Here is a 13499-nt window from a genome sequence, read left to right on the forward strand (position 1 = left end):
AAATTAAAGGTAAACTGTGTGATTGAATCACAATATATAAAAACACACTGAATTCAATAGAGCCATTCAGTTTAAAAACTATAAACAAAAGAAAACTTTTAGAACAGTACAAAGGACATTTATTAGAAATACAAACAGCAAGCATAATATTAAAAGTTAAAATCCTAAATGAATTCTCATCAAAATGGAGAAAATCCTCAATCACTACAATTTACTCATATTGTTTTAAATATCATATTAAGTAAAGAAAATAAACTAAGTGGCATGAATCTTTAGGAGGAAAAAATTGTTGTTATTTTCAGATAAAATAATTTTATAGACTATACAAAAGAATTTTTTAAAAATTATACCTAATCAGAGAATTTAATAAAGTAGATCTAGATATACAGAAATTAATAGTTTTCATTTATATCAGCAATGACCACTTAGAAAACAAAATATCCAGCTCAAAATATTGACGAAAAACTATAAAATAATTAGGAATATAATGAAGGTGATAAAAATAAGACCTAACTAAATGCAAAATACACCACATAACTGGACAAGTTATAAACCCATCGGTTCTTCCTAAATCAACGTGTAATATTTTGTTCAGCATCTCTCACCCCTGTTCTATTACATCCACCGCAGAAATAAGACCCTCCCAAAGGAGGAGGACTATATTAGGTTTGCCGTCTCTCTACCCGTGGTGCTTAATGAAACACTTAATACGGAAAAGGAAAAAGAGAAACCTTCTAATGAATTTTGTTATATAAAACCTGTCCCATTCATCCCATTTTATAAAAGAAAGAGCTGAGACCTAGGAAGGTTACCTCACTTCACAGAGACACAGAGCTGCCTCTGAGTGTACTTTCTAAGTGTACTTGAAACAGAATTGGAAGGTCCTTTTATTTCAGAAGCAAACTTTTCCTCATATAGTGAAAACAGCATCCCTCTGAGACTATAGACAGGAGGGAAGTCCCAGTATTGGCTTAGCTACTAACTAGTTTTAGGACCTAGGTCAAGTCACTTCATTTCTCTAGATTCAGGTTTTCTATCGGTAAAACTAGGTTGCTGTATGGCTGGATAATAGTAAAGAATTACATTTATTCTTGATTCCTTACCATTAATGAGATAACAGAATTCTGACTTATAAAAGAAATCCTTATTTTTCAGAGACAATGGTAGAATATTTATGATGTATGGGATTTGCTTCAAAATAATCTGGAGAGAGGGAAAGTGACTAGTTGTACAGATAATATAAACTGGGCATGAATGGATACCTAAGCTGGATATATGCATTTTACTGTTCTATTTTTGTATATATTTAACACTTTCCCCAATAAAGCTTTTTTTTGGTCAATAAAAGTGATGATCAAAAATTATCTCTAAACCAGAGATAATTCTTCAAATAGATGATTCTTCAAAGGAATAAGGAAGTAAAGATTTCATCAAGTGGGAAGGCCAGATTCAGTCACTTAATAATACTGGGTCTTCAAGAGTCATTAACCTCTAGCTGAAGGGTCACAGTGTCCTCGCACTTGGCTTCACCCCCTGCGAAGTCCTATCAGCAGCACCATTATCTATGAAATTACTAATAATGGATTTCTAGGGACCTCATCCATCATTGTTAGTGTTTCCTCCCGTCCTCTTAAGAGGGCTGTTTAACAAGAAGGGGTTGCGATAGTCACACAAACACATCATTAGTCAAAGGGATATTTACTGAAAACATCCAAGGTAGTCAGCGCTCATTCTCTCTGTAACGGGGAAGAGAAGAGAAGGGATGTCGGGAAAGGAAGGGAAGAGACAATAAAGAGATTGACTGACTGACTGATTGCTTGATTTAAAAAAAAAAAAAAAAAAAGACGACCAAACACCCTTCTATGCATAGAAGTCTGTTCTAACACCAGAGGAGATGCAGAGTAAGTGGTCAAACTACTGCAGGCGCTGATGGGAGGCTACGTAGCCCCTCGGCTTGGACTCAGTCAGGTGGGTGGGCCACCTGCCTTGCTGGTCTCTGGTTCTGATACCCCTGAGTTCCAGTGAATACAGTTCGTGGGGCTAAGCAGTTGTTCACGCACACGTCACATGAGACGTGGCAAGGAGAAAAATATTTCCTTTCCTCCAGAGCACAAACAGACTCCACACCAATCAAAAGACAAAAACCTCTTTCAGATGGCTGAGGATCGAGACGTGCCAGCGAAAACAGTCTACTTTACATCCTCACATCCCTCTGCTTACCTAAAAGACTAACATTTGGGGGGAACCTAGGCTGCTGAGCTGACTTGCTAATGAATTTGCTATTGTTTCTTTCTGATCTCAATTTTAATCTTTTTTTAACTTCTATTTAGCATTCCCCTTTGTGATGATTCCCACATTTCTACAGTTGCATTTCAATACATTTCATTTAAGAAGTATTGAAAGCTAATTATATAAATTAGATTCCAGTAGAGGGCTTGAACTCTCCCAAAGAACTCTCCTATTGGAAGGTTATAAAAAACAAAATGAGTAAATAAAATGGTTAAAATATTTCATATAGGAGATTATATTAATTATAGCTGATTAGGCAGTGGAGACTTTAGAATCTGAGTGAGAGCTTAAAAAATGATAAAACGCACAATGTGCAAACAGTCAAAGCCCCATGTCCCCTCCTCCCAACGCAACAGGCCTGACCCACACAACAAAAAAACTGTCTATCGAGTTGACAGAAAGGCTGTATGGATTTTTGTTTATTATGCAGGCAGTTTCGCTTCCATCATGAAAGGCATTAGTTAAATACCCCCAAAAGGAGCCGTGTGACAGAATGCAAAGTGCGTAAGAGCGAAAGAGACTGTGACCGAGTCCGCATTTCATAACTCGCTACATCGTAAACTTGAATAGCTAACTCTCGTGGCCTGACTCTCCACCTATACTAACGGGACGGTTAGACTTAACTCACAGTGTTCTATAAGGACTAAATGACAATAAGCACACAGCTAAATAGCACAGTACCAGGCCAGTGGCATATGCTTAATAGCTGTGAGTTCCCTCCTTGAACAAATATTACGTTTATTATTTACTGGTAGCTTTTACACCTTAATCATAGCTTTTAATCATCAACAGAATCCTCCAAGAGAAACTTTCCTTATGAAATTAATATATCAGATACGTTCATCTGTAAGTATTCTTTTAGTCTGAAAAATAGTGGATGTAAATCATAAAACTGAGGATTAGTTTTCAACCTAATGTTTTCCAGATAATGATCAATAAAATTATTTGGGGATAACCAAACACAGTATCTGAGTAAAGAATAGTAACAACACTAAATTCATCCATTTCCGTAATTTTTTTTTTTTACATATATTCCTATTGGTTAAACCACTGTGAAAGAAGGAATCGTTCTTTGCTCTTGGGAAGACTGCAAACGCTAAATGTGTCTCTAATTGGCACAGGCAGCAAAGGGCATCCTCTGGCCGGGCGGTGTTTCCTCCCCAGTAGAAGGAGCAGGGCTTGGCTGGGTTCTTCCATGGCCCCTCTTCTGTCTCAGGTGGCTGTGGGGGTGGCCCTGCTGTACAGGGGCCATACACAGAACACACTTCGCCACGCATGGAGGCTTCGCTGAAGACGAGCTTCCCAGGGAGAACTACGACAGTGCGGAAACAGCAGGCCCACAAACAAACGTGGCAGTAACCACACGCTAAATTGGGCATTTTTTCATTTCGATTTTGACTGATGTTCAGACATGACAGCTACGAGATACCAGTATGCTCAGATGCAGAATTTACAGGGGGAGAAATGGTTAAAATCAAGTTCCAAGAGGCTTGGTACCCTCAGCAAGATCAAGGAGTGCAGGTATGGGCAACAGCAGAGGGTTTGTGTGAAGGAAGCTGATGAAAAGTATGCTGTGATCCCACCACCCCACAGCCCCAGCAACCAGGAGAGGGGCAAGTACACCCCTGCTCCTCACCAGGCTGACAGCCCCCAGAGCCTGAGCAGCAACACCAGAGCATCCTGCCCTCCGGAGGGGAGCCAGGAGGGACCGGGGAAAGGCGTGCCTGACTCCTCCCGAGAACCCTGCCGTGACTGTTTTAAGGAAGTCACCATACTACCAGGGAAGGTGGGATAAGAAACTTGTGAGTGCCTCCCAGACGTGGACCGTGTGGGAGAGGGCCAGACCAAACATGCTTTAATGTTTTCTCACGGGGTGGTGCCCCAGAAAGAGGGGACCTTATCAGTGAGAATCTACGTTTGAAGTGGAGCACAGGAAAACCAGCAGTCGATGGGGAAGCATCCAGCCACTGAGCAGCGGGGCGGGTGTTGCGGAAGAGGACGGAGAAGGCGGTCTCCAAAGTGCCCCCGCCACACCCACACAAACTGAGAAAGGGATCAGCTTTAAACACCTGAAGGGACGTGGCAGCATGGAGCCAGCTCAGAACATGTCCAGTCACCAGCCACGTGAGAACTCTCCTACTCTCCTGCCCCCTCCCCCCATTCTCCTGAATTTCGTCCCTTGTGTGTGCTAAATGGTGAGTGGAAAGAGAAAGTAAAAGAACTCCAACAACCTTCCCCTGATGTGGGTGGCCTGCCCTGACCCTCGCTGGAGAGCCTGAGAGTGAGGAGATACGCTGCTTTTGAAGGCACATTAAAGCATGCTCACCTTTGGACTGGGCCCTCTAGTTCTTGAATGACGACGGAGTTTGTGAATTAGTGGCCCGATGACAGTTTCTTATCTAAGAAGGAGCTGAAATGTCATGCAGAGGGAAAGCTTCTCTGAATGCACAAAGTTAAAGGCACCGCACGAGATAAAAATAGCTGGGTTTTGATTTCATCCCCCTTGTAGAGCTTGTTCAATATACTGGATACGGAAAACACATCACCCACATGCTTTTTATAGCTGGTCTATTAAGACACATTCACTGACATGAAGAGAAGTCACCCTCGGCACTGCCTTTTACAGTGACCAAAGACAGCAGCACTGGGACGACGTTTGATAAGCGGTAGCTGCTGAAGCTAAAAGGAAGGTTTGCAGAACAAACCGGAAGAGGACTAAGTGCCCCTCCAGGAGAGGAAGGCTCTGCCTGGGCCCCTTCAACAGGTGCAGACGGTAGTTTCTCAAGAAATGCTAACTAGCAGAAGAGAATAAAGTATATCCTCACCTAACATTGGCAGCTTTGTGATTTTAAGCAAAATAACATAAAATGAAACCAATTTTACCATAGCCTAATGAATATAGACAGAGGTTAAGCTCCTAAAGCATCTCATCAACATTATTCAAGGACCTGCTCTAATAGACTAGGAAAAAAGCTGACGCTAGTGTTGGTAATGAGTGGAAACAGTGTGTGAATTAAGATAATTTTTCTGGACAGTAATTCAATATGTATATAAAACTCTAAAAAATTTACCTAGATATTCTACTTCTAGGGATTTATACACCAAAAGAAAAAAAATCATCCAAGAAATATATAATGACATAAGCTCAAAAATAGTATTAATGGTATTAAACAATTAAAACACCAGACAAAAAACGTAAGAAAAAGTAGCTTTCTGATGTTAGACAACAGGCAGAACAGGGCTGTGACGTCTGAGAGACAGGAAGCCGATCGGGTGGGCCTACAGCTGCCCAGCCTTCTTCCTGTGGCGAGCCCGCAGGCTGTAGTGCAGGGAGGGAACCCAGCTTGAACACAGCCATCTCGCTGGGTTCAGAAAGACCAAAGCAAAATATCAGACAGGGGGCTGCTACAGAGAAGAGGGGGCGGGCATCGAGCACTCGCAAGGTTTGCAGAGGGTTCACCTCACGTCTTTGGCAGAGGACTGATGTGTGAATACCTGGGAAGAAACTACCCAAGGCCTGGAATGAAGTAGGAGGCAAACAGAATCCAGAACTCACACAGGTCTGAGAACAGCTCACGTTCCCACTAGTCCACGGGACAGGCCGCACAATACAAGGGCAGCAGGCGGAGTCCTCGGAAGATACTGCCTTAGTACTGGGGCTAACTAGATTGAAAGTCAAGGCTGCCCTCAGCTAACCTTAACCAAGCTCAACAGAAAAGGCTGAAAGAAAGAATCAACTTGAGTGACCTCTACAGAAGTCACTTGCACTGCGTGACTGGCACTGCAAGAAACTCCAAAGGATGTCCTTCGAGCAGATGGACAATCACATCAGGTGGCAATCTGGACGGATGTAAAGAAGAAGTGCAGGAAAGAACAAATTTGTTGGGAAACTATACTAAATATACTACGCATTATAGTATATAATACAAATATACCAAATACACAATTTTCCCCATTTTTAATATCTTTCAAAGAGAATTGAATAAAAAGAGTATCACGGGGTTTATAACACATGCAAAATAAAATGTATAACCAAAAATAGCAAATAAGATAGGAACAGAGAACAGAAGCTCATACTTGTGTGGTTCTTACATTGTATGTAAAGTGATAATAATATTACTTGAAGTAGACTACAATAAATACGTTTATTATAAACCCTGGAGGAATCGCTAAAAGAGTAAGAAAATAAGTCAACAGTGAAGACAAAATGGAGTCATAATGAATAGCTAACTGATCCAGAAAAAAAACCAAAGAAAAAGGACAGATGGGCAACTGGGGGGAAAATTATATGCTGACAGAATTAAACCTAATTATGATCATCATTACATTAAGTGTGGATGGCGTAGGCCTGCAATGAAAGGTCAGAGATTACAAAACTGGATAAAAGAGCAAAACCTAACCTTATGTTAACTACAAAAACTCACTTAACTATAAAAATGTGGATAGGCTGCAGGAGAAAAACAGAAAAAATATACCATGCAGAGTGACTACATTAATATCAGACAGTATGCTCAGAATAAGAAATATTACCAGAGATAAAGAGATATAGAGTAAAAAGGGGTCAGTTTGTTCGTAGAACATAACAATCTCAAATGTGTACTAACGCAACTAGTAATGGAACTCAAGTGCGTAAGAAGGAAAATGTGATGCAGTTGAACGGAGAAGGAGACAATGCGCAACCGTAGCTGAGGATTTCAATACTGCTCTCTCAGTAACTGATGGGACGAGTTCGCTTGCACTGCCCTCCCTACCTGTGGCCAGACTGACAGTCGTAGCACACTCTGTCCACAAGGGCGGAGCACACGTTCCTTCCCAGCGCGGACGGAACAGCCTCTGAGCTAGGCTCTGTCTGACCCATAAATAAATCTCAAGTTTAAAAGAATGAAAACCGTGTAAAGTATATGCTCTGACCTCAAGAGAATTAAGCTAAAAATTAACAGAGTTTTGTGGAAAATCACCAAATATTTGGGAATTAAATGGCACACTTCTAAATAACAAACAGGTCATAAAAAATCACAAGGGAAGTTTGAAAATATTTTTGAGGAGAATGAAAATGAAAACACAACCTATAAAAATTTGTGGGATGTCACTAATATGTGCTTACAGAGGAATTCACAGCAGTACAAGCTTATATTAGAAAAATAAAGAAGGTTTCAAATCAATGATCTACAGCAGAAGTTGGTAAACTTTTCTACAAAGAGCTAAATGGTAAACATTTTAGGTTTTGTGGATCATACAGCCTCTGCTGAAACTATGCAACTCAACAGCTCTGGATAATATGCAAATGTGGCTGTGTTCCAATAAAACTTTATTCACGAAAACAGACAGTGGGCCAGATTTGGCACATAGGCCATTACTTGCAGGCCCCTGCCAAAATATTAACTTCAAAAATGTGGAGAACGTAATCTGTTTTGTTAACAATCTTCAAGAGGCTAACATAGCTCATGGACTTCGATATATGCCTAACGAATATTTACTGAATGAACAAACTAATTTAATCCATACAACAAGCATAGGAGTTAAATATTATCATTTTACAAAAGAGTATACTACGATGAAATAACTTGCCACACCACCAATAAGTGACAGAACTAGCATTTGAGCACAAGTCTAATACCAAAGTTCTGTGCACCTTCCCCTACATTACGCCCATACGGCAAAAGCATCACCAAAGAAGTGTGACAGCATCATACCACCAAACGCATATTTTCTCCTGTCCGTTTTCCTTCGCCACGGTTTGTAGTTTCCTGAGAGTTAGTACTCAGTGAACAAGGCACCAGTAATGTTAAAACACTGTATATACGGATGTGTATATCTTTATACTGTAATCTTTACATACCGCTGTCTGTATCTGCGGATTTAATATGTAGACTACAATTGATGCAACAAAACCCCTAGACTGAATCTCGGACACAACGCATCTCAACTGTACAAGTAAGAAGAGTAGGAAGTCAGCTTCTTTAAAACAGACGGCATAACTAGAAGGCCAAGTCAATTCTGTGCCCTCACACAGGTAGCATGCATGGCTGCGACATGAATTTGTATGTGCCCTTAAAATGCACAAAGAGATGAAAAATGTCAGGGGAAAAGGCACCAAAACATTCTCTTCCCCTTTGTTGTAAGAATCCCTCATCTCAGCTCCCCCCATGTAGAAGCAGCGGCCCCCCGCTGCTGCGTGCTTCTCGCTCAGCAGCTCTGTCCAGGGGGCCGAGGTGGCCTCTCTCAATAACCAGCTCCCATCGCTGATCACACGCATCCGCTTCCCCTTACAAGTCCCTAATCCGTGGCAGCTGTTTTTCAAAAATAGGCATTAGGGAAGCCGGAGCAGATCTGAATGCAGATTCTACAACTGCACATCTTTCTACATCTTCGTATCTCGCCGGGGCTTTACCATCAACATGATAATCAGGGAACTGGAAGGAGCCAAGTGCTGTTTTGTTCAGTTTTCTCTCCTCACACGCTCGCTCAGGGCAAAATGTTTAAAAATCAGTGTACACGGGACACGTGCTGAATACTGAGAAGCGACTAAAGAACAATACAAACAGCAACCACACCATTTGCCTGTCTTAAAACTTTATGTTCATTATGATCTGGCGTCGTAAGGATTCATGGAAATGCCATGATGCAGGAAAACTCAAGGCTCTACAACCAACCGCAAGATTATTAAACCCAGTAAACAGATAAAAGTAAACGAAAAGTGATAAAATAAAGCTGAACTCTGCAGCTTCTCCACTGCCGGATTTTGCAATAAAAATATACCTAAATTTTACAAATCAACATAAATCTTTGGGACAACTAGAAATAGACTTTTAAATGAAACTATAGAAGGAGGCTAAAACTGTACCTTATCCGCAGCCAATTAAGAATGAGAAATCTGTCCTCAAAGAGTTTAATTTTGGGTACTTGAACTTGAACTTAGGATAAGTAGGCGCACTAGTGACTATAAAATATAGTCTTGTTATGTGAATGTATTTTAAGGGAATATTTCCTCTTTAACGTTAAGCAAAAGCGCATTGGAGAAGATGAAAACAATAAAGTTTTCAGTGTTCACTTTTCATTGTTTTCTCACTTCATCCTAACAAAAACATATACTCCAGGTTGAACCATTTGCAAGGGGTAGAGCCAAAATTCAAATCAGATTTCTTCCAAACTGAAGATCATGGTCTTGGATTCTTAAGCTATCTTGCATCCAAAAGAATTAAACATACACATAGGGCATCACATACAAAGAAGCCAAGAAATAATTACCAGCTGCTAAAGGAACAGAAGAAATGCTCATCAGAAATGACACTACCAGCTTCCATTCCCAGAAGAGCGGAACCAGACACAAGCACTTTCAACGCTTAATTTTTTTCAGTGTTCTGCAGAAATCCAGTGATTCTGATTGGCACCCGACTAGATCCAGTTCTTTGGAAGTTCGTTAGTGCAAGACTGCACTAAGAAAAGCAAAAAGGAGTAAGCACTGATGTTTTAATCATTCACAGGAATCCCGACAGGATATGGAAATTGTGATAAACATTGTAACATCTTCCCTACAAACGACGACTACTGCTACACACTGTCACTGTGAGAGCTTCCAGCCTCACCGCCTGCTGCACCGTCTTAGACAAAAACTGCACACTGACTCTTTAAAGATGCTTACGTTCCCTGAAGGCAAAAATGTCTTAAATATGTTTCTGCCGCATACCCAGGACCACCGTGTGAATTGATTTCAAAACTCAGTAACAGTCTAATAAAACAGACATTTAAATCTCTACTACTTCTGTTCACAGCAACCAATGCTACTATTTCCTCTCTGGCAGGGGTCCTCAACTCTTCCTCTAAATGTATCAAGTAGTAACAACCCTCTTACTTAGTAGCATGCACCATGTTCAAGCTCTCTGATATGTACTGTGCATGTATCATATCATTTATTTCTTTACACAGTCCTGTAAGTAGGTACTATTAGATCATTCCCACGTTGTAGATGAAGAAACATAGGCAACTGCTTCCAGTTACAGAGAAAGTGAGGGACAAAAACAGGACTTTAACTCAGGTCTGTCTCACAACAGGGCTCTTGCTCTTAACTGCTAAATGATGAACGCTATTAATGGGTCAATCGTATTTTCCTTACATCTTAAATATGAGTTATGATCACTCTTTGATACAGTTTCTTTTCCCTTTAAATTATATTTTATTGGTTATACTATTACAGTTGTCCCAATTTTTCCCCTTTTGCCCCCCTCCACCCAGCATACCCCACTCCCTCAGGCAATCCCACACCTTCGTTCATGTCCGTGGGTCATGCATATAAGTTCTTTGGCTGCTCCGTTTCCTGTGACTGTAATTTACATCCCCATGGCTACTCTGTAACTACCTATTTGTACCTAATTAATCCCCTCACCTCTTCACCCATTCTCTCACACACCCATTCCATCTGGCAACTATCAAAACGCTCTATGTATCCATGATTCTGTCTCTGTTCTTGTTTGCCTAGTTTTTCAGATTCAATTGTTCATGTATATGTATTTATTGCCATTTTATTGTTCACAGTTTTTATCTTCTTTATCTTATATAAGTCCTTTTGATATTTCATATAATGGTTTAGTGATGATGAACTCCTTTAGTTTTTTCTTGTCTGGGAAACTATCTGCCCTTTGATTCTAAATGATAGCTTTGCTGGGTAGAGCAGTCTTGGCTATAGGTTCCTGCTTTTCATGATTTTGAGTATTTCTTGCCAATCCCTTCTTGCCTGCAAAGTTTCTTTTAAGAAATCAGCTGACAGTCTTATGGGAATTCCCCTGTAGGTAACTAATTGCTTTTCTCTTGCTATTTTAAGACTCTCTCTTTTAACCTTTGGCATTTCAATTTTGATATGTCTTGGAGTGGGCCTCTTTGCATCCGTCTTGTTTGGGATTCTCTATACTTCCTAGACTTGCATGTCTACTTCCTTCACCAAATTAGGGAACCATCAAACTTAATGGAAGTTTTCTTTCATGACTTTATCAAATGGATTTCTGATTGGTTGTTTTTTGCTTCCTCATGTTCCAAATCATTGATCTGATCCTCAGCTTCATCCACTTTACTGTTGTTTCCCTGTAAATTGTTCTTTATTTCAATTAGTGTATCCTTTGTTTCTGACTAGATCTGTTTTATGCTGCTGAGGTCCTCACTAAGTTCCTTGAGCATCCGTATAACCAGTGGTTTGAACTCTGCATCTGACAGATCACTTCTCTCCATTTTGCTTAGTTCTTTTCCTGGAGTTTTGATCTGTCCTTTCATTTGGTCCATGTGTCTTTATGTCCTCATTTTGGCAGCCTCCCTGTGCTTGCTTCTATGTATTAGGTAGAGCTGCTGTGTGTTCCTGTCTTGGTAGTGTGGCCTAATGTAGGAGGGGTCCTATAGAGTCTGGTGGCACAGCCTCCTCTACCACCCAAGCTGGGTACTTGAGGTGTGCAATTTGTGTGAGCTGAGTACACCCTCCTCTTGTAGTTGAGCCTTGATTGCTGCTGGCAGGTCAATGAGAGGGATTTACCCAGACCTGTCAGCTGCAAGGACTGGCTGTGACCACTTACCACCAACCTCTGCTCTCCATGGAGGATCAGCTGTGCAGGGGCAGAGTGGTGGTGTTCCGATGTGTTCTGTAGCTGTCCACTGGGTGCGCAAGGTCTGGGGTTTCCTGAGTCTTGCAGGCCAAGGTCAGCACCCACCTGTGTTTCGCCTGGGGCTGCCCTGCCTGAGCTATAAAGCAATCTGAGATGGTTGCTACTTGTGCTGTGCTTGGAGAATCCCAGGCAAAGCCAAGCTGTGCTAGGCTGGTCGCCACTACTGCCAGGCCTGGGGCCACTTAGCATGGTATCAGGGGCTGGAGACACACTGAGGCTGGCTGTTGCTTGTTTAAGAGAATTTAGGAAGTTGTGAAGCATGAGCCAAAACCAGCCATTCATATGGAAAAGCAGTGTAGGTAGGCCCATAAGTTGGGGTGGAAAGGAGTCTCTGTAGATCTCCAGGGTGGGATAAACAGTGTTAGCCAGGTTGATGGAGTCTCAGATATGGCACCAGCCTGCCAGCTCTGTGGCTCTGTGGGGGAGGGTTCAGAAAAGGGACAATGGCCTCTGCCTGCCTTTCTGTCTGGAAGAAAGCTGTCCCCCAGCTCTCACTTTAAAGCCAGACCCTTTAGCTCCTCCCCATATGCCACTGGTGTCTTTCAAGCTGCTAACTCAGTGCTGGAGCTCAGAGGGAATGAGTCTGAGTATGTCTGTGTGTGGGTTCCTTAAGAGGAACTGCTTGGGACTCCAGAAGTTTCTTCTATGGACTCAATCTCTGTTCGTTTTTGTAGCCAGATGTATGGAGACTTATCTTCCTGGCACTGGAACCCTGGGCTGGGCAGCCTAATGTGGGGCTGGGACTCCTCACTCCCAAGATATCCCTCCCAAATTTTTATCTACCACACGTAGGTGAGGGACCGGCCATTCCCCACCTGCACCCCTCCTGCCAGTCTGGATGGATATAGTTTCTTCAACTCCGTAGTTGTCAGACTTCCACTCAACTCGATTTCTGATGGTTCGGAGTGATGGCTGTTCTGTATTTTAGTTGTAATTTTGATGTGGTTGTGTGAGGAGGAAGCCATGTTTACCTCTGCTGCCATCTTAACTGGAAGTCAATACCCTGTTTCTCAAACCTGGTTACACATTGAAATCACTACGGTTGCTTTTAAAATACCCAGTGCCCAGGTTACATCCCAGATTAAGTAATTGGAAAACTCTGGGGGTGGCTCGCAGGTGTCAATATTTTTTTGGAACTCCCAGGTGGTTCGAACATAGAGCCAAGTTTGACACCCAGAGCTCTAAAAATTATTAAAACTTGAAAATATATTTCAGGAGGTACATCAAAAGAGCTCAACTATCACAATTTCTAACATTTTTATCAACTACACTAACCCTCTTTCCTATGAAAATCATTAGGAAAAAATCTAAAATTTCCCAAAAAACCTCTCAAACCATAGAACACAACCCTCAGTGTAAGCTACATTCTTTTTAGCTGGTGCTACAGAGAAACACACAGGAATATATACACATACACATCAGCAGGGTAATGTGAGTTTCCAGCCCAACAAACGCATGGCCATGGGCCCGCGCTCACTGGTTCCCACACACACGTCAGAAAGCAACACCTGCAGAGAATGAACCCCACTCCCAAATTAACTCACTGCAGTCCCTTCTCCAAAGCTA

The 13499-nt window shown here is 41.7% G+C and overlaps 1 protein-coding gene across 1 annotated transcript in view; it reads right to left on the reverse strand.

Annotated features, from left to right (window-relative positions):
* Nucleotides 1–13499, reverse strand: part of OXCT1 (3-oxoacid CoA-transferase 1) — a 128924-nt gene that overhangs the window by 49369 nt on the left and 66056 nt on the right. The window lies entirely within an intron of this gene.

This window comes from Desmodus rotundus, chromosome 1 (genome assembly GCF_022682495.2).
Source record: "Desmodus rotundus isolate HL8 chromosome 1, HLdesRot8A.1, whole genome shotgun sequence".
NCBI lineage: Eukaryota > Metazoa > Chordata > Mammalia > Chiroptera > Phyllostomidae > Desmodus > Desmodus rotundus.